Below are 23,186 nucleotides of genomic sequence, written 5' to 3' on the forward strand. Positions count from 1 at the left end.
AGAACACTCAGTGTTTAATATTAATCATGTTCTTAATATATCTAATACACTATCCAGGAGTATACGTGTGTGTGTGTATGTGTGTATATATATATATATACATATATATGCATATTTATATGTGTGTATGACTTTATTCCTATATCTATGTACATATCAAGTGCATAAGTATTTTTGGTGGTAATGAATCATTAATAAAAGTGAAGGAAACTTTATTCAATCAAAAAGTAATTGTGATGTGCTGCCATTTCCAGGTACTTTTATAAGCATAGGGATTCAGTAGTGATTAAAGCAGCAAAATTATTGGCCTTATGAAAGTTATGTTCTAGTGCAGAAAGGCAGACAATAAATAAGTTAGCCAAACATATAGTGTGTTAGATGGAGGTAAGTAGAATAGAGGAAAATGGGGCAAGTGAAGGGATGTGGAGCGTTGGTAGTGGGCATCTGTCATTTTGGGAAGACCTCACAGAATAAAAGGTAGGGGTGCCAGCCAGACAGAGGCAAGAGCAATGGCAAAAGCACTGAGGAAGGACTGTCCGTGGAGTGGAGGGGGCCAGCTGGCTGAAGCTGAGTGCACGAGAAGAGGGGAGTGGGATCCAAAACCAGAGAGACCCTGAGGGGCTGTGGAAATTTCCCGATGCATCAGAAGGCACCACGTCCAGCCTCCATGAAGTGAGAACACTGGGCAACAGCCCTGTAATGTTTGTGTGAACGAATTCTTTAGATTAAAGGGTGGAGCAGAATTCTGAGTGGGTGTTGGTGAGGGCACACTTTGTTCCCAGGGTTAGCCCTAGGAATGGCAGAGCCGGGGAAGCTTCTCGCTGAAAGCCATGTCACTTCCTGTTTCAGCAGGCCCGGCCTGTCTTGTATCCCTGCAGCACTGCTATGGGGTCCTTGCTCTGCAGTGACCTGAGTCATCTGATAAGCCTGTCCCTGCCTGGTCCTGGCTGATATTAGTCTCAGGTTGTTACCCACTTCGCCTCTTTAGGATGCTTGAGGTTCAACTTCCTTTCAGACTCCAAGAGAATTTAATTTGAGTTCTTGCACCTAGAAATTTACTTTTGTATTTCATTGCATGTATGGCATTGTGCTAGGTCCCTCGGGGAGGTACAAAGAAGAAGGAGACACGAAACCTGCTTGCAGGGAATTTACTATATAAGACAGGAATGGGGAGGAAAGAGACTTGCACAACAGCAGCAGAGTCTAATGACAGAATTCAGGGATGGTTACCCACACTATGCGAGATCTATTTTGGGAGGGAAAACATACTGGTAATTTTTAAAACATAAAAACATAAGCAAGTGTAAAAATTGGTCTATGTGGAAATGTGGCCATCAGTGCCCCACATCAGCCTGGGGGGTGGGGTCCTGTAGGACAGTGGGATGCCGTGTTAAGAGCAATGGGCACGAAGACAGCTCTTGGGTTTGAATTTTTGTTACTAACTGAGGGATCTTAGGTAACTTACTAATCTTTCTGTAATTCAGTTTCCTCATGGTAAACTAGCTATAAGATAGTACCTACTGTACAGAGTGTTTTAGCAGAAAAAAATGAGATCCCATCTCTAATGTACTAAGAATAGCACCTGGAACACAACAAGGCCTATGCCAATGTTTCATATTATCCCAAGCAACAGTTTCCCTCCTCCTTCCCCTTTTCTAATCATTTCTTTTCTCTAGTTACACTATCTTCATTGACAACATTTATTGCATAGACAAATAACACAAGTCTTGCTCTATTAAAAATAATCTGGAGGCTTTTGAGAGATAAATATATGGAGAGATCCTATAAGCCTTGGGAAAAAAGTTCTTAATTCCCCCAATTGTTAAGCATGACGGAAATATCTGGAAACCTTAGCTTCTAGAATTTTTTTTTTTTAAGTAGGCTCTATGCCCAGTGTGGAGCCCATCATGGGCTTGAACTCACAACCCTGAAATCAAGACCTGAGCTGAGATCAAGAGTCAGTCGCTTAACTGACTGAGTCACCCAGGCGTCCCTAGAACTTAACTAATATGGATGTACCACGTAATGTGTCTGAGGGGTGGTGGGAAATAAAGACTGAAAATAGCCATAGGGAAGTGGTGGAGGGACTTTGGTGAAAGGGTTTTCCTTGACAAGAAGGTGGGGTATCTTTTCTTCAGCAGCAGGAATAAATGTGGGGAAGGAGGGAGTAGCCAATGAAATTTGATGTTTTCGTTTCCTTTGCCAATGAGAGATGGTTTTGTCTGCTTACATGAAGTTGGGAATTGAAGAAGGCAAAGATCCTTTCATTCACCCTAAATGGTCAAAATCCACCTACCAGAATTGAGGTAACTCACACAGACTACGTGTGGGGGATGAAGCACACGGTGTGAATGGGTGAGACCCAAAAAAGAACATAGAAAACAAGGGCCGGTAAGCGCCCAGCTGAGGGCAGAGCATGACTTAGAAGTGTTCTCAGACAGTTCGCATTTATAGTCTTTCTTCAGAAGAACACATCGCTTTTGAATTAGACGAATCACGCAGCAGAGGCTGTGCTGTTGTCAATCACTCTTAATGACTTCGCTTGTGTGTTTTGAACCTAAGGTTTTTAGTTTCCTGGGGTTTTATTCTCTTTTTTCTTTCACAATTTCACATTAGTATGAGATAAGCTGAGAGCATATTTCATGGATAATTTAGCAGGTAATTGGGGTAAGGGGGAAAAGATATTGAAAATAGAGAGGGAAAGAAGAATTTCTTTTATATTAACACAATAATATTTTCTATTGTATGCATTAGATTCATATTCTATCTGAGCCTTTTTTTCCCTGCTAGGATTAAATCTTCCTTGCACACTGGGGCGCCTGGGTGGCACAGTGGTTAAGCGTCTGCCTTCAGCTCAGGGCGTGGTCCCGGCGTTATGGGATCGAGCCCCACATCAGGCTCCTCTGCTATGAGCCTGCTTCTTCCTCTCCCACTCCCTCTGCTTGTGTTCCCTCTCTCGCTGGCTGTCTCTATCTCTGTCAAATAAATAAATCTTTAAAAAAAAAAAAACCTGCTTAAAAAAAAAATCTTCTTTGCACAGTCAATCATACTTTGGGGATAAAATTTTTAAAAATCTAAAAATGTCCAACTTGATGATTTACTTGTCACTTGACTGATAAGAGTAGGGGTGATGTTGATGGTTATACTTGATCAACCGTGTACGGCTTGGGGCCTCAGCTTCTTCATGTCTAAGAAGAATAGGATAGTAATGAACTAATTTGGGTTGCTAGGAGGAAAATAAACAGTAAGATTGTAAAGGGTTGGCTAAATATTAAATACTATACAAATACCTTTGGTGCTGCTATTCAGGAAGAACTCATGACCTTTAGATAAAGTTTATTAAGTTTCTGAGGGAAAAAAAATGAATGAACAACAAAGCAGGCATTTGCAGTTGGAAATCAGTTCCCTGGTACTTTCCTGATAAGTACACTGGTTTCCAGTTATACTTTTCCTTTTGAGGAAATGCACACACTTTAGTAACATGATCTTATGAATAGTCCTAGTCTCATGAAACAGGAGGCCATTTTTACAGAGAAAGTGGCTGGAGCAAAGAATATCAGTGACTTGATAAGGATCAGCAATATGGTAGGTGAGAGGGAAAATTCACATGAACATCTGTTTCTGTGGGTAATGAGTCACTTACTCCATGATTCAACCACGGTTGCCCCAAGAACAGCTCCTGGTACCTAGTTGGTATTCAGTAAAGTGGTATGGCTTGAGTGGATATTGTTTCCAGCACATCCTACGCTACGACCAGCGGCGTGTTAAACAGTGTGAAAATGCTCATGAATGGACTGGTTCATGACTGTGGGTTTCATATGTGTTCTAGTGCCCTGATCCTCAGGTCATAGTCCACACATAGCATAAACAGTGGCCTGAGTGGAGTGAAAAGCAGTCTCTTTCCTCAGGATTATATGTTACCATGTGCAGAACACATTCACATTCATTTTCTTGGTCAACCTCATGAGGTAAGAAGGATAGGTATTTGTTCCATTTTTTTCTGAGGAGGGAACTGAAACAGGATACATCCTTGCCTAATGGGTTATGACTAGTACTTTGTGCGAAATTAGTTTTACTAGAAAGGAAGTCTCCAGATTCATACCCCCCATGTTCTTTTTCCTTCCTAAAAAAGATCCTCAGTTAAAAACAAACAAATGAACACATAAATAGAATTTGAGGGTCGGTCCTTTAATAAAAGGATTATAGTATCAAGAGCCTCTGTTAAGTAAAAGTAAATTGCCTAGAAGAGGTCTATCATTAACACTTATGAAATTTTTATGTCATATTGGTAGGAACAATAAAATAGGAAATATTCTCTATGTACCAGTCTCAAGGTGCTTTACAAATATTCACTAGTTTAATCATCACAAAGACTCTAGGAAGTGCGTACCACAAATATTCCTTGCTATCAAATTTATTTTGTGTTTGGGTAGCAAAATTGGATAACAAGGGATATCATACTAATGGAATCAATTTGGTTCCTGATTTTCAGACAGCAAGTAGTGGGAGTTTGGATAGGAAGGGATTTATTCAAATTTATTCAGTTCCTAAATTTAAATAGTAAGGATGCCTATCTTATTCTATTTACTCCGGGGGAAATTGAGGCCAGGAAAAGTGAAATAACTTGCCTAAGGCCACCCAGCTAGTAAATTGTGGGTGCTGAACCTAGGACTTGAATCCAGAGTCATGAGAGTTCTTATTTACTTTGATACGCTCTCTTTCACTAGGATGCCCAGTTGGGGGTCCCAGAAAATTTAGGATCTGAAGTGTTGAATAGAAAAGCAAAAAAAGCAGAACATGAGATTATAGAATATGGGTTCAGGGTGGGGAGTGAGAAGGGAGAGCAGCTCTATGATGTGGGTGGGTGAATTTTGGCCAAATGACATCAGTTTACCTATGCTTTTACTTTAAAACCTGGGAAGCGAAAAACCAAAAACAAAAAACAAAGATGAAACAAAACAAAACAAAGCCTTGTCTCTGCTGCCCAGAAGCCCTATTTAGCTTCATGTTATTAGCAAAGTGATTAACCTGGAATCGGCATCAGCTGCCCCGGCTTCCCCCCGCCCCCCACCCGTGTCTGTCTGGGATTCCAGCTCTGAGGCACACGTGAATAGGTTTGGCTTCAGTCAGCAAGGTGCACCAAACCCCCACATTTTCATTAGTGCGCTGTTCCCTAATGACACTCAGTGGACATTACTGCCAAGAGATGTTCCCTAGGAAAATGGTTTATAGTCAAATAAGCTTAGAAATGACTGCATTACACGGTGCCCTTGGCATGTTGCACATTAGCATATTAAAGGCGTTAGGAAGTTCCCTGGGAAAGAGGTCTGTTGAACTTCCCTTAACCAAGCATTTTTCCAAACTATCTGATCAAATAAAATTTGCAAGGGGTTTTATTGTTGTTGCTGTTAGTTGCATAATATCTATTAACATTCCATGGAACAAACTTTAGGAAATCGTGCCCTAGTGTAAAAACATGTTTTATCAAAATAGGTGTTCTATAGACTCAGACTACCGCTTACTCGATAGGATAATGTGCACCCTATTCCTAGAAAGATAGCGCTACTCATACATTTCCATGTCAATCTGCTTCTGTGTGCGCAAAGTTCTTTCAGGTACATCCTGCCATTTGACTCTTTAAACTGTTGTTTGAGAAAGTAGGGCAGCTATCTTTACCTCACTTGACATCAGGAAAATTATGGCTCAAAAGGGTGGGGTCACTCTAACGCCTCACACATCCAGAGCTATCCTGATGGCTGTCACTTTGTTTCACAAATGTGTTGAATCACTGCTGGGGGTACTTGTGATCTGAGTTGTATTTTTCATCACGGTGATTGATCTGTCAACATCCTTTGTGATGCTTCCCGTTAATAGTCAATGGGAGACGTCTACAGCTTCTGACTGATGTGGAAAGAGAAGTTTATGGCCATGAAACTGAAGACAGAAAAATAAATGTTCTATGAGAGAACAATGGTATTAATGTGTGTTCTATACAGTTGAAATAGCTCGACACCACTAACGCACTAAAAATTTTATGAAGATTGGTCATTGTGAAGTTGTGTTACCTTTCAGAAAAAAATACTAGACATCAAGTAATAACCCAGAGCCAACAGGAATTATAAATATTATATTCTTCAAACAATCAGGGCTAGAGATTTATCTCTAAAATATTTTTAATAAGGTCATGAAATTTTACATTTGGAAATAATTTTAGAGATCAGTTACTCCAGATTCTTTACTGTACAAATGGGGAAATAGGCTCAGAGGAGTTAGGGGGTCTGCCAAACGCTTACTGCTTTAACACAACACTGGGCAAGATCTCAATTGTCTCACTCTTCAAGAAAAGCCTGCCTGTTACAATGAAAGACAGTAAGGGGGAATTTTCAGGGCCAGATTTAGATTGCTTTTGACATGCAAGTGTATTAAAAACCCTCAAGAAAGAGAGTAGAAACCTAGTCACTGCATCAGAATCTGTCTATAAGACTCATCTCAGGGTGCCTGATTGTCTTTGTTGGCAGGATACATAACTCTTGATCTCAGGGTCATGAGTTCAAGCCCCACATTGGGTGTGGAGCCTATTTAATAAAAAAAAAAAAAAAAGACTTATCCCTTCAATTGTCCCCCTATGTCCAGTAGCATTTGAATACCCGCTATCCTACGATTTATAGAATTCCCATACATGGTTGATTCCTGCATAAACAGCACTTAGGAAGCACCTCTTTGTGTGAGAACCTATCAGGGTAGTTTGATGACTCCCTCTCTTACTTCATGGTGGCCATAAAGATTTCTCTTTTGTTCTCTCTTCATTGGGTGTCCATGTAGTCCGTCTATTCTGGCTATACAGCACTTGGGTTGCCTTTTAGCCCATGATTATAATTCCTGTTAGCAATTTTTTTCTATCCTAACCTCAGGATTTCCCCTGGTATCTTCTCCTAATGCAATCAGTGTGAAGAAGTGAAAGAACATTTTTTGAATAAAAAAATTCTCTATACAGTCACAGTCTGAGTGGAGACAGGTACAAGTTAGGCTTCTCGGTCAGACACTCGTAAATGAGATAATATACTTCCAGGACTTGTTGTAAAGATTAATAATAATTTTACAAGGTATCTGGTAATGTAGGTATGTAAGAGGTGCCCCATAAATGGAAGATACCGGTAATATTACTAATATTAGATGCCGGACTGCCTCTTTGAAAAGCCTTCACATCAATGTAGCTGACAGCTTGTACCAAAATGCAATATAAGAAAAGCTATTCTGTATGTGTACGAGGAAGAGGGCTAGGGGTACAATCCAGTGCAGTCCAAGTGCCCTGATCTCGTGATCTTGCTTGATCCAAGGCTATATTGGAAAACAGGCCTCTTGTTCTTCAAATAAACAGCCCTATGTGTTATTTTTCTCAACACTCCAAGACTGTAGTGGCTATTAGTAAAGCCCACAGAGTATAGACCCCTGTGTTATAATCAATACTCACAGTAGACAGAGGTTGAGCAGGGGGATAGCTTTATATTGATGAAGAACATGACCAAGCCACTAGCAATTTTTACCCAACTCTAAACAGAATAAGAATTGTCCCCTCGTCTTCCTATAGGTTACTTAAACATTTTTATTTTTTTATTCCAATTCTAGTTAGTTACATATATGGCAAAATTGGTTTTAGGTGTAGAATTGAGTGATTCATCACTTACATATAATACTCAGTGCTCATCACAAAAGTGCCCTCCTTAATGCCCATCTCCTATGCAGTCCACCCCCCACCCATCTCCCTCCATCAACCCTCAGTTTGTTCTCTATAATTAAGAGTCCTTTATGGTTGCTTTTCTCTCTCTCAATCTCTCTCTCTCTCTCACTTTACCTATGTTCATCTGTTTTGTTTATTAAATTCCACATATGAGTGAAATCATACATTGGTCTTTCTTTGACTGATTTATTTCAGTTAGTATCATACACTCTAGCTCCACCCACATCGATGCAAATGGCAAGATTTCATTCTTTTTGATGGCTGAGTAATATTCCATATAGACCACAACTTCTTTATCTATTCATCAGTTGATGGATATTTGGACTTTTTTCATAATTTGGCTATTGTTGATAATGCTGCTATAAACATTGGGGTGCATATGCCCCTTTGAATCAGTATTTTTGCATCCTTTGGGTATCCTAGTAGTACAACTGTTAGATCGTAGTTCTATTTTTAACTACTTAAACATTTTTAGAATTCCATTTTGAGTTATCTATAGTATTTCTGAGTGTATCTATTTACATTTTCTAGTTGTAGCTCTAGCTATTAAGTTTTATATACATAACAGTTGACTGCCATTAGAAATTTACCAATTTGAGTAAAGGGGACACACTTTACTTCCCTTTGAGTCCTTTTATCTTCTTTTAATATAATAGTATTAACATATTTCCTCTACATATCTTGAGCACCACATGATGTTTTTAATATAGTAGTATTAACATATTTCCTCTACATATCTTGAGCACCACATGATGCTTCACGCATCAAACATAATTGGGAAAACTTGAGAAGAAAGCACATTCATTGCATTTATCCATATTCTTACTTTTTATGTTCTTCCTTCCTTCTTGAAGTTCCTAGGTTCAATCTTTTTTTTTTTTTTTTAAGATTTTATTTATTTATTTGACAGAGAGAGACAGTGAGAGAGGGAGCACAAGCAAGGGGAGTATGAGAGGGAGAGGCAGGCTTCCCGCGGAGCAGGGAGCCTGATGTGGGGCTCGATCCCAGGACCCTGGGATCATGACCTGAGCTGAAGACAGACGGTTAATGGCTGAGCCACCCAGGTGCTCCCCTAGGTTCACTCTTTGAACATTTGCATTGTTTTTAGGGTTTTCTTTAGCCATTCTTTTAGAGTAGGTACTGGCAAAAAAATTCTCAAGTTTCCTTTACTGGAGAATGTCTTGATTTCCATTTAATTCCTGATGAATATCTCATGGGATACAGGATACTGTGTTCACAGGTTTTTTTTTTTCTTTCAACATTTGAAAAATGTCTCTTTCTTCTAGCTTCCAGGGTTTCTGATGAGAAATCTGTTGTCATTTCAATTGTTTTATCCCTATAAATATGATAATGTGCCATTTCTCTGTTGTCAAGACTTTGCCTTCAGTTTTCAGAAGTTTAGTTATCATATGTCTCAGTGTGGATATCTCTGGGTTTATCCTGTTTGAATTCATAGGTTTATGTCTATTGCCAAACTTGGAATTTGTTAACTATTATTTTTTCAAAGACTTTCAATCCCAAAGGTCTTTCTCCTTTCCTTTGAAGATATCGGTGACATGAATGTTAAATCTTTTGTTATAAACCCACAGGTCCCTGAGATTGTGTTCATTTATTTTTTTTTCAGCATATTTATTCTCTGTTGTTCAGACTGAGTGAACTTCCCCCTTGTCTCTTCAAGTTTATTGATTTTTCTGTTTTTCTCTACTCTGCTAGTGAGTCCACCATTTTTTAAAATTCAGTTGTGTTTTTCCATTTAAAAATTTCTTTACATCTTCTGTTTCTTTGCTGTTTCTTTCTATGTTCTTCATTTATTTCAAGTATGTTTACAATTGTTCATTGAGGTATCTTTATGATGCGTGTTTTAAACTCCTTGTCTAATAATTCCAACATTAGTGTCATTGCACTATTGACATCTATTGATTGTTTTTTTTTTTTCTCATTCAAGTTGAGATTTTCTTAGTTCTTGGTATTGTTTTTATTTTTCTAATGAATCTTGGATATTTTTGATATTATGCTATGAGATTCTGGGTCTTATTTAAATCTGTTTTATTAGTGACACATCTGATACCATACAGATGAGGGAAGTGGGGAGCCATCTTCTCACTGCTCAGTAGTGATGGAAATCCAAGTTTTCTACTCAACCTCTTTTAACACAATCTTTGGGGTTGACTATCTTGTTACTGCTGTGTAGGGGTGGGACTTCTGACTTCCCACCAGGCCTCCAATGATAACATCCTGCCTGGGAAAGGAAGGGGTACCTCATTACTCTTCTTTACAGCAACCCAAGGGTGGAGAGATGGGAAGATAGGTCAAAGTCCTCACTTCCCGCTTAGTCTTCTTGACACCAATGCACATGGAAGAGGTGCCACATTATTACCAAATGGTGGTGGAAGTCTTGGCTTTCTGCTTAGCCTTTGCTGACAATGGTGATAGGGAATCTACAAATTTTCCCATAGTGTTTGGTTAGAGGAGAGTGGTTATTGTCTAAAAGTTTTCTGTCTTGCTGGGTTGTGCTTTTCCTGGTCTTTTGACTAGAAGAGCAGGTTTTTCTTGGAGCTTATTTCGCATGCATTTGTTAGTTGTTTCAGGTTGCCAACTTCTTCATTCCCACATTTAGGGTGCTTGAGGCAACAAGAAAACCCAGGGAATCCAACACAGTGCTATTCCTTGGGTCCCAAGGTCTCTATCTTGTTTGTTTTCTTCTTTCTGTCTTTAGAGTCTCTGTCTTTCTTGGTCCCTCCCTCTCTCTCTCTGTCCCTTTCTCTTTTTAAAATATAACATCCATGGTTTTTAGCTGTACTTAGCAAGAGAAATAAGAGAAGCACAGATACATTATCCTGTCCCAAAATGGAAGTTCAGAATGAGATCTTTATCCTTGCATAGACTGAAATAGCTCAGCTTAAGGCTAAAGCTTAGCATTAGGTAGAAATAACACAAAGAACTGCAACAATATTGTTCCCATCCATTGAGAGTCAACTCTGTGCCAGGAACATACATTTCTTTGTTTCTAATCCTTACAATGCCATTATAAGACAATTGTTGTTCCAATTTTATAGGTGAAGTAAATAGGTTCATAAAAGTCAGTAATTAGCCTAAGATTTCACACTAGTAAATGTTGGAGCCAGGAATCAAAACTTTGTCTATCTGATTCTAAAGTCTAAGTTTTTGTTTGTATACCAAAATATACAGATGAGGTGGGCATGGAGGCTGGACCTGCAGATAGAAAAGAAAATGAGGGCCCCAAGTTTCTAATAATTGTTAAAAATATAAATGTGAAAGTGTAAATATTCTCCAAAGCCCTCACATATAGACAGTGTGTGCTGGAGAGCATGAACAGGTTGGCAGAAAATATTCCTACTAGTGGCAGGTGAGTACAATATTCCCTCTTTTTACACTTGGATTCTTGCAGTAAAGAGGTCTAAATATATGAATATTAGGATAGGATTCAGTTCCATTTGTATGACTCATGATTCTTTGTGACTTATAAATGGTAATATTGGTAATATTGGATAAACATTTATTGAATAAATAATCATCCTAATCAAACACTTGTTAGGCTCTGAGCTAGGTGCTTTGCTACACTGTTTCTCTCCCTTGCAACAATATGTCAAGTGAGTATTATTACTATTTCTTATGTAAAGAAGCAGAGACTGAGACAAATTAGATGACTTATCTAAACTAACATAGGTTAAAAAATGGTTGAACCAGTATTTGAGTCCAGCATCATTCATAATGTGGGTGGTTGGCCACAACACACACTGCTGAAGAGTGTTGAGAGAAGCCAGCAGTGTGACCATAAGTCAAATGGTCAGCTGAGCATTCCTCTAAATTGTCCTTTATTTAAGCCAAGAATCAGATTTTTAAAAAATATTTTATTTATTTATTTGAGAGAGTGAGAGCACGCAAGCAGGGGGAGGGACAGAGGGAGTAGGAAAGAGATTCTCAAGCAGATTCTGCCTTGAGTATGGAGCCCGATGTGGGGCTCGATCCCAGGACCCCAAAATCATGACCTGAGCCAAAATCAAGAGTCAGACACTTAACTGACTGAGTCACCCAGGTGCCCCAAGCCAAGAATCAGATTATGATGTTAATTAACATCCATCAGTGGAACACTTAGGAAGGCACTATAAATTTGACCTTTTAGGGAGGATTGTGGTTTGCCTTGATGCTAAGACCCAAAGACGTTTGTGCCAAGTTTATTTTAGTCTGTGAGTTATTTCAGGAAAGCCCTAGAGTAGCTTCATGACTCCCAAGGAGAGGACATCATTTTTACAGAGCATTGTTTCTCTCTGGTCCCTTTCTGTTCTTTTAATCCAAATCTTGGCCATTGATGAATCTTAATTTTTAGGTACAGTAGAAGGAAAAGAAAGTTAACTTTGGCTTAAACACTTTTCATAATGCAACAGTTTAAATGGTAAGTACCACTTTGGAACAGTACCTTGGTGTTGCCATGAAGTCACACTGTCAATTATCATTAACTCGGACTTTATGATAATGAACATCTGGCTAAGTTGACGTTAAACTTAGATATGCCTTTGGAAAAGCAAGTCTACGCCAACAAATGGTGTAAATAATATTTCAAGTGGGAACATTAACTTATTTAAGACAATAAACTAATTAAAAACTTGAGCAGTTTAACACAGAACAGCATCAATAGGTTGAGATAAACACTTCTTGTACAGTTTATCTCATATATTAAAAACAGACTATTTTTATCCATTCTCTATTTAATAGCCAGATCCAATGATCCCAACCTGAAAATAAACTGCTTTCTTTTTTAACGAGTCTATTTTATGTTGCGTCCTACAGTATGAATGAGGCATTCACAGAGGATCTGGGGGGAGTTCCAGATCTGTTAACTAAGTTAACAGTCTTTGTCAGTCTACCAGCTGATGGTGTTGGTGGGTGTCTGTGAAGCTCTGAGAGCTCTGAAACAAAACAACAAAAACAACAGAAAAGCTATTTGTAGGGAATGGATTGGAAACCTGGCACTGTTTCTAATCCAAGGGGATTTTCCATATCCTCTAGTATATATAGTTCCTTCTAAAAAAACCTCTTCTAATAATTCTTGGGCTTCTCTGAAGCTTTGCGCAGTGTATGAGGATGGGCTTCTGCTAAGTAACCTGTTACCTTCCCCGTGGATCCCACTTGTAGTTGCAAATCAAAGCTTGAAAAAAAAATGTGAAGTATGTCCTTCTCCATAATGGATTTGAATTTAAATCCTTGGGTGCAAATGAATAATGATGTTCACTTCCCAAAGAGAACATTTTCCTTATTTTTGAAGGTGCATTGAAGATGGCAAAACATGGCCCTTTGAGTAGCCATCATTTATAGGAGGGTGAACCTTCATCAGGTGTCAGGATCTGAAAGTATCTCTCTTTGTAGGGAGAACACGTGCACAAACCAGGAAGCATGGATTGTCCTCTGATGGTTTTGTCCAAGTTCATCCATCCTGGGTCAGAAGAACCAGAGGGAAATGGCAAAGACAGATCTCCTGGTAATCCATTGCTAGCTTCAGGAATATTTTAACTGCTATATTCTCCCCTCCCCCTAAATGATAGTGTTATGGTAAAATGGTAAAACAAACAAATGAACACATTCTTAATTGGTTATTCTAGATTTTGAACCTAAAGCTTAAAAAATCATATCTCAGATATAGAAGCTTTTGAATAGGAGTTAAACCACCAGTAACTAGCTTTAGGTAATATATAAAGACACTTAAAAGAGAGAAAGAGAGGGACACCTGGGTTGGTTAGGCATCTGCCTTTGACCCAGGACATGATCCCAGGGTCTTGGGATCTAGGATCCCCCCCACCCCACCCCGCCAAGTTGGCTCCCTGCTCAGCCAGGAGCGTGCTTCTCCCTCTCCCTCTGCCCCTTCCTGCCTCATGCCCTCACTCCCTCTCTTTCTTTCTCTCTCAAATAAATAAGTAAAATCTTTAAAAAGAGAGAAAGAGAGAGAACCTCTTGTTTCTTCACTTACTCTGCTGTATATGTGCACACACACACACACACACACACACACACACACACACTCATGCATGCACATGAAGCATTTAAAATTACTCTCATGTGGAGATTTCCAAATCTGTGCGATTAATAGCTTGGGCGAATCTGGCATTTTGCTATAGAATGGTATTATGTGAACCGTTACTGCGAGAGGCTTCAACAAAAGGCTTTTCCCCCCTTACAGAACTGGCTTATTTGTGGGAAGAATGTAGTTTAATACTCTAAATTTGCTTTTGCACGACTTAGATGAAAATATCGGGATTAGATTATTTTTTAAAATTTCAGTTCTATCATTTGTTTTGTGTTGTGACACATATTAAAAAAAAAAAAAAAAACCCAAGATTCCTTTTGGTGTAAGTAGCAAACCACAATAAAATACCTTTACTGTGCTGTCTGTAAAGAAAGCTTTCTGCATAAAAAAAGTTTCACTAGCTCAATAAAATAATTTATTATCTGACAAATCTGGAAGGGCATGTTAAATTAGGCAGAGAAAAATGCAAATGTAACTATGTCTCTAAGGAGAGTTCAGGTTACAGCCCAAGAAATTAAAGATTAAAGAAAAAAGTGGGCCTATTGAAAAAGAGTCTGCCAGGTTAGAGCTTTTGAAATGTTTTGCTGTCCATGTCGATTTTTTAACGGCACTGTGAACTTCAGAAGCATCGATTTAACATCTATATTTATTTTTCTAGCTAATTAGCACAGTCAACTTCAGATTTATATTTCTTTTACTCATTTGTCCCTAATGATTTCTGAAACTACCTATGAATATTTATACTTTTTTGTTCAAAAATTAATGCATTGTCTCCTTAAGAAGTCTCCCCGAAGATGTCCGTTCTCTGTTTGAAGTTCATCACGTTTCTTTCTTGGTTCACGCTCCTCACAAAAATCCTTTCAGTCAAGTCAGGCCTTATGTGATGGGCTCCTTCCTCTCAAAGCATGTTGCTCCAAAGACTCATTGGTCTTGTTGACTGGGACATTCAGTGCCCTCTTCTTTAGAATGTTTTTGGTAGTTAAAAATTTAGAGCTTTCTATGGTGCTTTGAATTCTATTTCCCTGTTTCAAACTCTGGCCAGAAGTGTCTGTTTGGTACTTTTAAATGTTCTCTACAAGATAAATCAAATCGAAAGCATTGTGTAGCAATGCAAAGTGCCAAGAATTAGGGATCAGGTAGAAAGGCAAATTATTTAGCCTCTCAAGGCTCAGCTTTCTTACCTATAAAATGGGAACAATTATACTAATCTCATAGTGTTTCAAAGATAAGATATGAGAAAGTAAATATTCTGCTAGAGCACACAGCATGGAAATGCACAAGAAAAGTCACTTTTTGAATCGTATGAACTCTTTAATTTAATCTTGAAAAAAACCCAGAACCCTTATGACCAGAGTTGTTTTAGATTGCTTTTCTAGGCACCTGCTAGCTCTGTGATAGGTCCTGTATCTAAAAACAACTTTATTTCTTCTTAGCTTTTCTTGGCTTAGTTTGAAAAGCAACTTTGAGAATTTTGTTAGCACCTGCTCTCTTTCCGAGTATATGAACCTAGTAATCTTTTGACAGTTCTGAGTGAGTTTTTGCACTGGGGCGGTGGTCACTTGACGTTTCAAAATGTCTTTAAGTGTCTCTCCCAGATGTTTTGGTTCACGGCTATGCCATAGCGGTGTTCGCCTTTCAGGTTGTCTTAATGTTTGTCTCTGTCCCTCTCACTTTGTCCCGGTCTCTCTGGCAGATGGTATTTTCCAAACAGCTTGTGACAACAGCTCCCATTTCACTTGCTCTTCTTCCAATGTGATGTTGCCGTTCCTCCCATTAAAATGCTCTTTGTAAATCTGGTGGGGCTCTGTGACTTTACGTGATTTCCACAGCGAGGCTGTGAAAGCAACACGATTGCTGCCTGACTCTCTAGGGATGCTTGCTCTGGGAACCCAGCCACCATACTGTGAGCACAGCCCAGCTAGTGAACCCTGGAAGACCACAAGAATATACATGTGCATTTTCTGGCTGACAGACCAGCTGAGGTCCCAGGTGACAACCAGCATCAGTTGCCAGACATAGGAGTAAAGATACCTTAAAATGGTTGGTTATGGCCCTTGGGACACCTGGACGGCTCACTTGGTTAAGCATCCGATTCTTGATTTCAGCTCAGGTCATGATCTCAGTGCACTGGACATGGAGCCTGCTTTAGATTCTCTCTCCCTCTCCTTCTGGCCCTCCCCATGCCCTCTCTAAAAAAAAAAAAAAAAAAAAAAAGATGGTTATAGCCTTCCACTGATGAGTTACCCTCCCCCACCTTCAAGTCTTCCCAGCTGAGGCCCCCAACATCATAGAGCTGTGTTCTGTGTGAAGTCCTGAACCCCAGAATCAGGGTACATAACAAAATAGCTCTTTTAAGATCCCAAGTTTTGAAGTATTCCTAAATTAGCAATAGTATCTAGAATGCTTTCCTTTCCTACTCCCCCTTCCAATGGGCTCGTCAATAGAACTTAATTCTATATTACTTACATGTGTATTTTGAATGGATGTGAAATAATAAGAGCTTCCACTTTCTCAGTGCTTCTATGGGCGAGGCACCATGTATTGGGACCACTTTACACACCTTACTTAAGTCTGACTATAACACTATAAAAGAGCCACTATCATTGGTATTTTCATTTACAAATGAAAAAAGCCCAGAGGTGATGGAGTTTGTTCAAGGTCAAACATCTATTCAGTATTATCTCCAAAAATTTGAAAAGTGCAGACACAAGTGAATGTAAGGTCAGAGAGAGCTTGATTTACTTTTTTTTTGGCTTAGGATTGAAAATGTTCAATTCCAAATATACCTAAAAATATTTTATTCATTTAAAACTATGTCTTTTGAACTTCAAGCAAAATACAAGAAGCTACCTTTCAGTAACTTAACTAGTTGCTGAGATCCAGGGAACTATAAGTTACTAATTCTTTTTTTTTTTAAAGACTTTATTTACTTATTCGACAGAGAGAGAGAGAGAGGGAGAGAGTGCACAAGCAAGGGGAGTGGAGGCAGAGGGAAAGGGAGAAGCAGCCTGACAGTGGGGCCTCGATCCCAGGACTCTGGGGTCATAACCTGAGTTGCAGGCAGGTGCTTAACCAACTAAGGGACCAGGCTCTCTTGGGAGTTAGTAATACTAAGCTTAGAAATCAAGGTTAGTAGGGGTTCTGGGGTGGCTCAGTTGGTTGAGCATCAGACTCTCGGTTTCAGCTCAGGTTGTGATCTCGAGTCGTGATCTCACAAGTTGTGATCACGAGCGATCTCGTGGGTCGTGGGATTGAGCACAACGATTGAGCGCTGTGCTCAGCGTGGGGTGTGTGTGTGTGTGTGTGTGTGTGTGTGTGTGTGTGTGTGTAGGTGGATCTGCTTGAAGGATTCTCTCCCTCTGCTCCTCCCCCAACTCACTCTCTCTTTCTGAAATGGATAAATAAATCTTTTGAAAAGAGGAAATCAAGATTAGCACTACATTCTCTTGGACAAACATATCTCTTCTATTCTAGGATGCACATTTTTAAATGTCTTACCAGTTCTGAAAGGGAAATGCTTTTTACAATTGATCGTGGTTATAGTTGGATTAGCAAAATTTTTCATTGTTTTTAATGTTATATATATATATAGAGAGAGAGAGAGAAAGAGAGAGGGAGATTGTGTCTTACTTTGGTAAAATGCACATGTTATATTTTCGTTTATATTTTCAACCTATAATTTTCTGGAATCTGGCATATGCTATTATTGCAACAATGAGAGATGTACACACGGAAATGACAAATAACTCAAGAACCATTTTAAATGGTTGAAACAATGCTAAACTCAATAGTCAAAGACTGTCCAAGATCTCAGGCTTTAAAATAAGTCCAGCATTAGCATCCCACTGTTGCCTTGCAAATATGTATATTTTTTGCTCAAAGAAATGTCATCATATAGACACTCAATATTAATTGGGTCTCTGCTGGAATGAGGTCTCACAGGGACAAAGCCCAAGCCCAGCGAAATGGGAAAACAGCTGGTGTTGCCCATTAGTTCCCTCTTCACAATTCAAGGCATCTCCTGCATCAAAGGTTTCTGGTACCTCGTTTTATCCTGACATTACTCTTGTAAAATTTACTTTCCTCTATATCAATTATCATAACTTCAGCTTTTTTTTTTCAAAATATCACAGCATGTTTGCAAGCTTTTATACCAATTTATAGTTTTGTGATCATTTTAGTGGTAAATGTGCTAAGTATTGCAGATTATTGTTTTCATCCACAGTATCTAATTTTCAAAGTTCAATCATGTTCCTAAAGGTTTAATTTAGTGATTTTAGATGCTACGATGGATCAGTCTACATTCTCGGTATTCATAAGAGGAATGATCACAATATGGTGAGAGTTGGGATGCTTTCCAACATGCTTCTGATTAGGTGGCAACATGGCCGCCCATAGGCAGGGTTGCTGCATCTGCTCCGGCCATTGCAAACATGTCTCTGGCTCAGTAGCTCCAAAGGTGTTCATTTATATTTCTTCTTTCAGTGGGGTTGTTGCTGAAATAACAGGATTTCTTGTCTGCTGAAGAAGCAAGGTTTCAAGATGGTTCTTTTTATGCTCCTCTGAGAGTTTCCTTTTCTTTCAAAGGGGAAAATGGCAAATAACTAATTATCTTAAAATTAAATGAAACCTCTATTTCAATTAATAATATATAAATTATAGTCATTAAAGGTAGACTGAACCTTTAAGTCATTCTACTGTGTGTGATGAAATCTCTCAGAAATGTAGTGATTTCTAAAATCCCATGATTTGAGAGCTGGCATATACAACTGTCACAGTTTGTTAAACACATCACAGCAAAAAAAGACAGTGCTCTGAAGTAAGATCAGAGGAACAGAAGGAATCGGCAGTGTGAAGAGCTACTGGAAGAAGAGTGATGTAGGCCAGAGCAGTGAGTGCAAATAATCTGACAGGTCAACGTGCTTCTTGGCATGAGAGGGTGACAAAAGGGCCAGTGTACCTGGATGTGGTGAGAGAGAGGGACACTGGTATGCGACTGCTGGACAGAAGGCCAGCAGAAGGGAAGGGGTTCATTAGTACCTTATAGGTCATGAATCATGGATGTTGTTGGCTGCTTACCTAACCCCGTTTTCCCCTCGTTCTGGACTAAATGTTTGTGTCCCCTTAAAATCCGTACGTTAAGGGGCGCCTGGGTGGCTCAGTCGTTAAGCGTCTACCTTCAGCTCAGGTCATGATCCCAGGGTCCTGGATCGAGCCCCGCATTGGGCTCCCTGCTTGGCGGGAAGCCTGCTTTCCCCTCTCCCTCTGCTTGTGTTCCCTCTCTTGCTGTGTCTCTGTCAAATAAATAAAATCTTTTAAAAAAAAATCCATATGTTAAAATCTTAACTTCCAAGTGTGATGCTGTTAGGAGGAGGGGCTTTGGGGAGGTAATGTGGTCATGAGGATGGAGCTGGCAGGAGTGGAATTAGTGCCCTCAGAAGAGACTCAGGAGTGCCCTCTCCTTCCCTCCCTGTCTCTCTCTTTTAGTCTCTCCTTCTCTCCCTCCCTCCCTCCTTCAGTATCTTGTGAGGATACAAGAAGACCACTGCCTGTAAACCTGGGAGAGGGCTTCATCAAGAGTCTAACCATGCTGCCACTCACCTCAGATTTCCAGCCTCCAGAGCTGTGAGAAAGGAAGGACTGTTGCGTGAATCACCCATCTGTCGTGTTCTGTTACAGGGTCTGAACTAAGTCAGCTTGCTTTTCTGGCTCATCCATCTTCATGCATTAACCTTGTACCTCAGCAGGAAGCTAACCCCATCTCTAGCTCCATGAATAGGCCCTGGCTGGCTTAAGCCAACCAGCTTCTTCCAGTCCTCTGGTCATAGTCGTTGTTTCAGGGATGGGCCTGTGACCCAGGAGACCAAACTAGGGCGTACCACTGGACTCTTGCTTCCTCTTTTTGGACAAGAACAACAAAATCTTCTTTCCTGGTTGTGTCTTACAGATTTCTTAGGAGCTATTACTGGGACATAGTGACCACTGGGGACAGCAGGAGAATGGAAATTTGATGAGCTTTTTGAGCTGCTTTACGTCTAGTTTTTTAAAACTCGAATCAAATTTCCTTTGTTGTTTAAGCCCATTTGATTTGGGTTTTCTTATTTCAGCATACATAGTCACAGTCCACTGGGAAGCCATTAAGTGGTTTTATGTCAGGGAGTAAGTTACCCTTGTTTCATTTTTCAAAAAGGTTATTATAGGTTAAACAATAAAGGGGATTTATTAACTTACAAAAGGAAAAACTGGATCAAGAAGAATAGTAAGAGGCAATCGTAGTAGTTTATGTGAAAGGTTATAATATAAGCCCGGGGGTGACATTAGCATAGAGGAAAGGTCATATAGAAAGAAATATATCTTGGTAGTACAATCGATAGGACTTGTTGCTGGGTTGGCTGTGGGGGGTGAGGGATAAAATAATTATGGATGACTTCCCCAAATCCCTGGGAAGGTTTTGGTGGTAACAATTAAGATCGTGCCATTTACTGAAATGAAGAAGCAGCTGAGTTGGGGTGTGGGATGGAAAACAAGGGTTTTAGTTTGAGATATGTTAAAGTTTGGGATAACTGTGGTTTTGTTCAGTTTTGTTTTGTCTTGTTTGTTTTCTTAATAAGGATCTGTTGAGCATACAGTTGTGTATATGAGTCTGGCATTCAGCGGCGAGATCAGGGCTGGAAATGAAATTTGCAAGTCATCAGCTTATTGGTGGATTTTTTAAAAATAGAATTAGATGAGGTAAGTTATAGAGAAATTGTAGATAAAAAATATAAGAGAGCTTGGTAAAAAGCCCTTTCAAAGTTTGGGGGATGATTAAAGCACACAGGAGGGTATCAGGGATGACTGGCCAGAAAGGCAAGTGGAAAATTTGCAGTATAAAGAGTTTAAGTAACAAAGAAAAAGGAAAATATTTCAAGAGAGCCATCCATTTTATGGAATTCTCCTGAGAGTCTGAGTAGTAGGGAGAGAACTGCCGTTTATTTGGGCATGATGCAAATCTGAGATACTAGAAAGCTCTCAATAATCAAAGAATATATACTTTTTATTTATTTAAGAGAGATACATTCTAATATCTATGCTTAATTTTTTAAAAGATTTATTTATTTTAGCAAAGTGGGAGACAGTGAGAGAGAGAGCACCCAAGCGAGAGGGAGAGAGAGAATCTAAAGCAGACTCCACACTGAGCGCAGGGTCAAACTCGAGGCTGGATTCCAGGACCCTGAGATCATGACCTGAGCTGAAACCAAGAGTCAGTTGTTTAACCAACTGCACCACCCAGGCACCCCTAATATCTATGCTTTACCATAATAGTTCATGGATTATGAGTCATAATTAAGCAGAATATTTGATCAAAGTAATGATTCTAACTCAAATAACTCCCAGGTCCTAAAAGGCTTTATCCAACAAAAATAATTAAAAATGATTCCCATTTTTACTTGCACTTCTTAAAAAACATTAATGGAGATACATGTAAAAACTCATAGCCTCAAATTTTAATTCTCTTTTCTTTGCTCCTTACTTTTCTCAAAATTGTAGCAGAAGGAGAGAGAGAAAGAGAGGTGGGGAGGAATGTGTGTGTCTATCTCTTTCCTGGTATTTTCAGAGCCTTTCCCAGATACTCATCTTTGACTTTCTCTTTTCTTCCACCTTCCTCCATGTCTCATCACATTGCCTTCTCCTCATGGGGGCTGAGAGTTTTGGTCCTAGTAGTAAACATTGAGCCACTCTTGAATGATGGAAGATCCAGTTACTGTATTTCTCTGGACCTTCTTTCTGAAGGGAAATGCAAGAGGTCTCTTGGAAATTGTATCTCACTGTGATTGCTTTTTCCTTGTAGAGAAATTAAGATGAATCCAATTATCTTCCCTCTTAAATCTAGTTTTCTAGTCATGCTGGATGGGGTTTATGGGTCACATTATTCTGCTTTTTGGAGGAGTATTCATTTAAATAAATTTTCCCACTGTTACTAATTTTCAAAAGTCAAAATACCACATTTTAGAGGACTTCAAATTTACTACATTCGCGAAAATAATTTTCATTCCAATGGCTGACTCTTGCTTTTTCTTCTGTTCCCGCTTTGGAGATGATCTGTTTTCCATCATGTCATCATCCTATTGACATCCATCTGTCTCATTCCCCCTGCAGTGGGACAGCTCTTTCAAGTTCAGCAGGGAAGCCACATTAAATACGAATCCCCACCTTTTCAATAAGTGATAAAAAATAAAAGCAAGCAAGCTAGGTCCACATGGAAGTGTCTGGTGTGCATTCTTGTGTTGCAAGGGTGTAATGTGAGACTAATATTCTGTCAAACCTGCTAAACACTTACTCATGTTCCTTCGTCAGTGAATTCACATTTGGATAAAATATGACCATGTCATGCTGTGGAAAAGAACAACACAGATTATTAGAGAAAGAAAACTATATTGGCCACACTGTGTGGCTCAGGTTGGGAACTTGACTGGTATCTTTTATTCGAGCTAAAGTGTGTTTACACCGTATGCTTCAAGGGGCTCTGCAAATGGGAGAAATCCCGATACACCTCACGACACTTCTGCCTCCTGACCACTTTCCTTTATTGGTTGGGGCAGGATTTAACGAGAAGAAAAAGCAAAGAAAGGACTTCTGGCACATTCCGCCACCTCCTACCGCAGTTTAAATGCTGAGGTGTCCTAAAACTGCAGATATTCTTTAGAAACGAAGCTGACAAATGTTTTTTCTTATTTATCCTGGTCCAGTGCAAATATTTGTCTATTGAGAAATATATAATACATTAGAGTCATAAACCCACCATCTGCTTAAAGTGAGCCAACACCCACTGGACGGAGACGGATACAGGCTGGTATCCTGTTCCTCCCGCTCCGAGGTGAAGGCGGCTGACGCTGGAGCCCTGCTCTGTGTGGGCGGCCCCATGCTAAGATTCCCTGATAAAATTACAAAAGGGTGTGTACATTTTCGCAACCTGTAAAGATTACTTTCAGGTTCTCTCAGAGAAATCTTTTTTACGATAATTGGATCAAAAGGAGGGTAATAAATACCGGCATCTTTGGGTATGCGGGTGCATTTGTGAATTCTTCATGTCAATGATCTCATACAAAGAATGAAATTAAAGAATAAGTCACCTCAAGTTTTGCAGTTATGACAAGAGATCTGACTGTCCACATTAGCTGAGGGGATCTTCATTGGTAGAAAGGAGGACAGCGAAAAAGGACACTCTAGTCACAGTGGTTTGTCTTTTAAAATTACCGTAAGTCCTCATTTTAACTGACAGAGACATTTAGCTGATACTTGACCTTAGAGTTCTCCCTGAAACGCTTGCTCTTGCTACTTAGCAATAAACTTATAGAGTCTGGAAAACGAATTTGTAGTGGAACATTGTTCTTGAAGGAGCTGCCATTGCTTTTTGAAGAAGGCTTC

General features: G+C 39.5%; 1 protein-coding gene across 5 annotated transcripts in view; it reads right to left on the minus strand.

Annotated features, from left to right (window-relative positions):
• Positions 1-23,186, minus strand: part of AGR2 (anterior gradient 2, protein disulphide isomerase family member) — a 69,608-nt gene that overhangs the window by 22,222 nt on the left and 24,200 nt on the right. The window contains exon 1 of one of the 5 annotated variants that reach the window (XM_019797695.2): positions 15,810-15,883. The exons of the other annotated variants lie outside the window; for them this stretch is intronic. The gene's annotated coding sequence lies outside the window, so the exon portion shown is untranslated. Of the gene's footprint in view, positions 1-15,809; positions 15,884-23,186 lie in introns of those variants that run through there. 5 annotated transcript variants of the gene reach the window in all.

The sequence above is a fragment of the Ailuropoda melanoleuca genome, chromosome 1 (assembly GCF_002007445.2).
Source record: "Ailuropoda melanoleuca isolate Jingjing chromosome 1, ASM200744v2, whole genome shotgun sequence".
NCBI classification, from domain to species: Eukaryota; Metazoa; Chordata; class Mammalia; order Carnivora; family Ursidae; genus Ailuropoda; species Ailuropoda melanoleuca.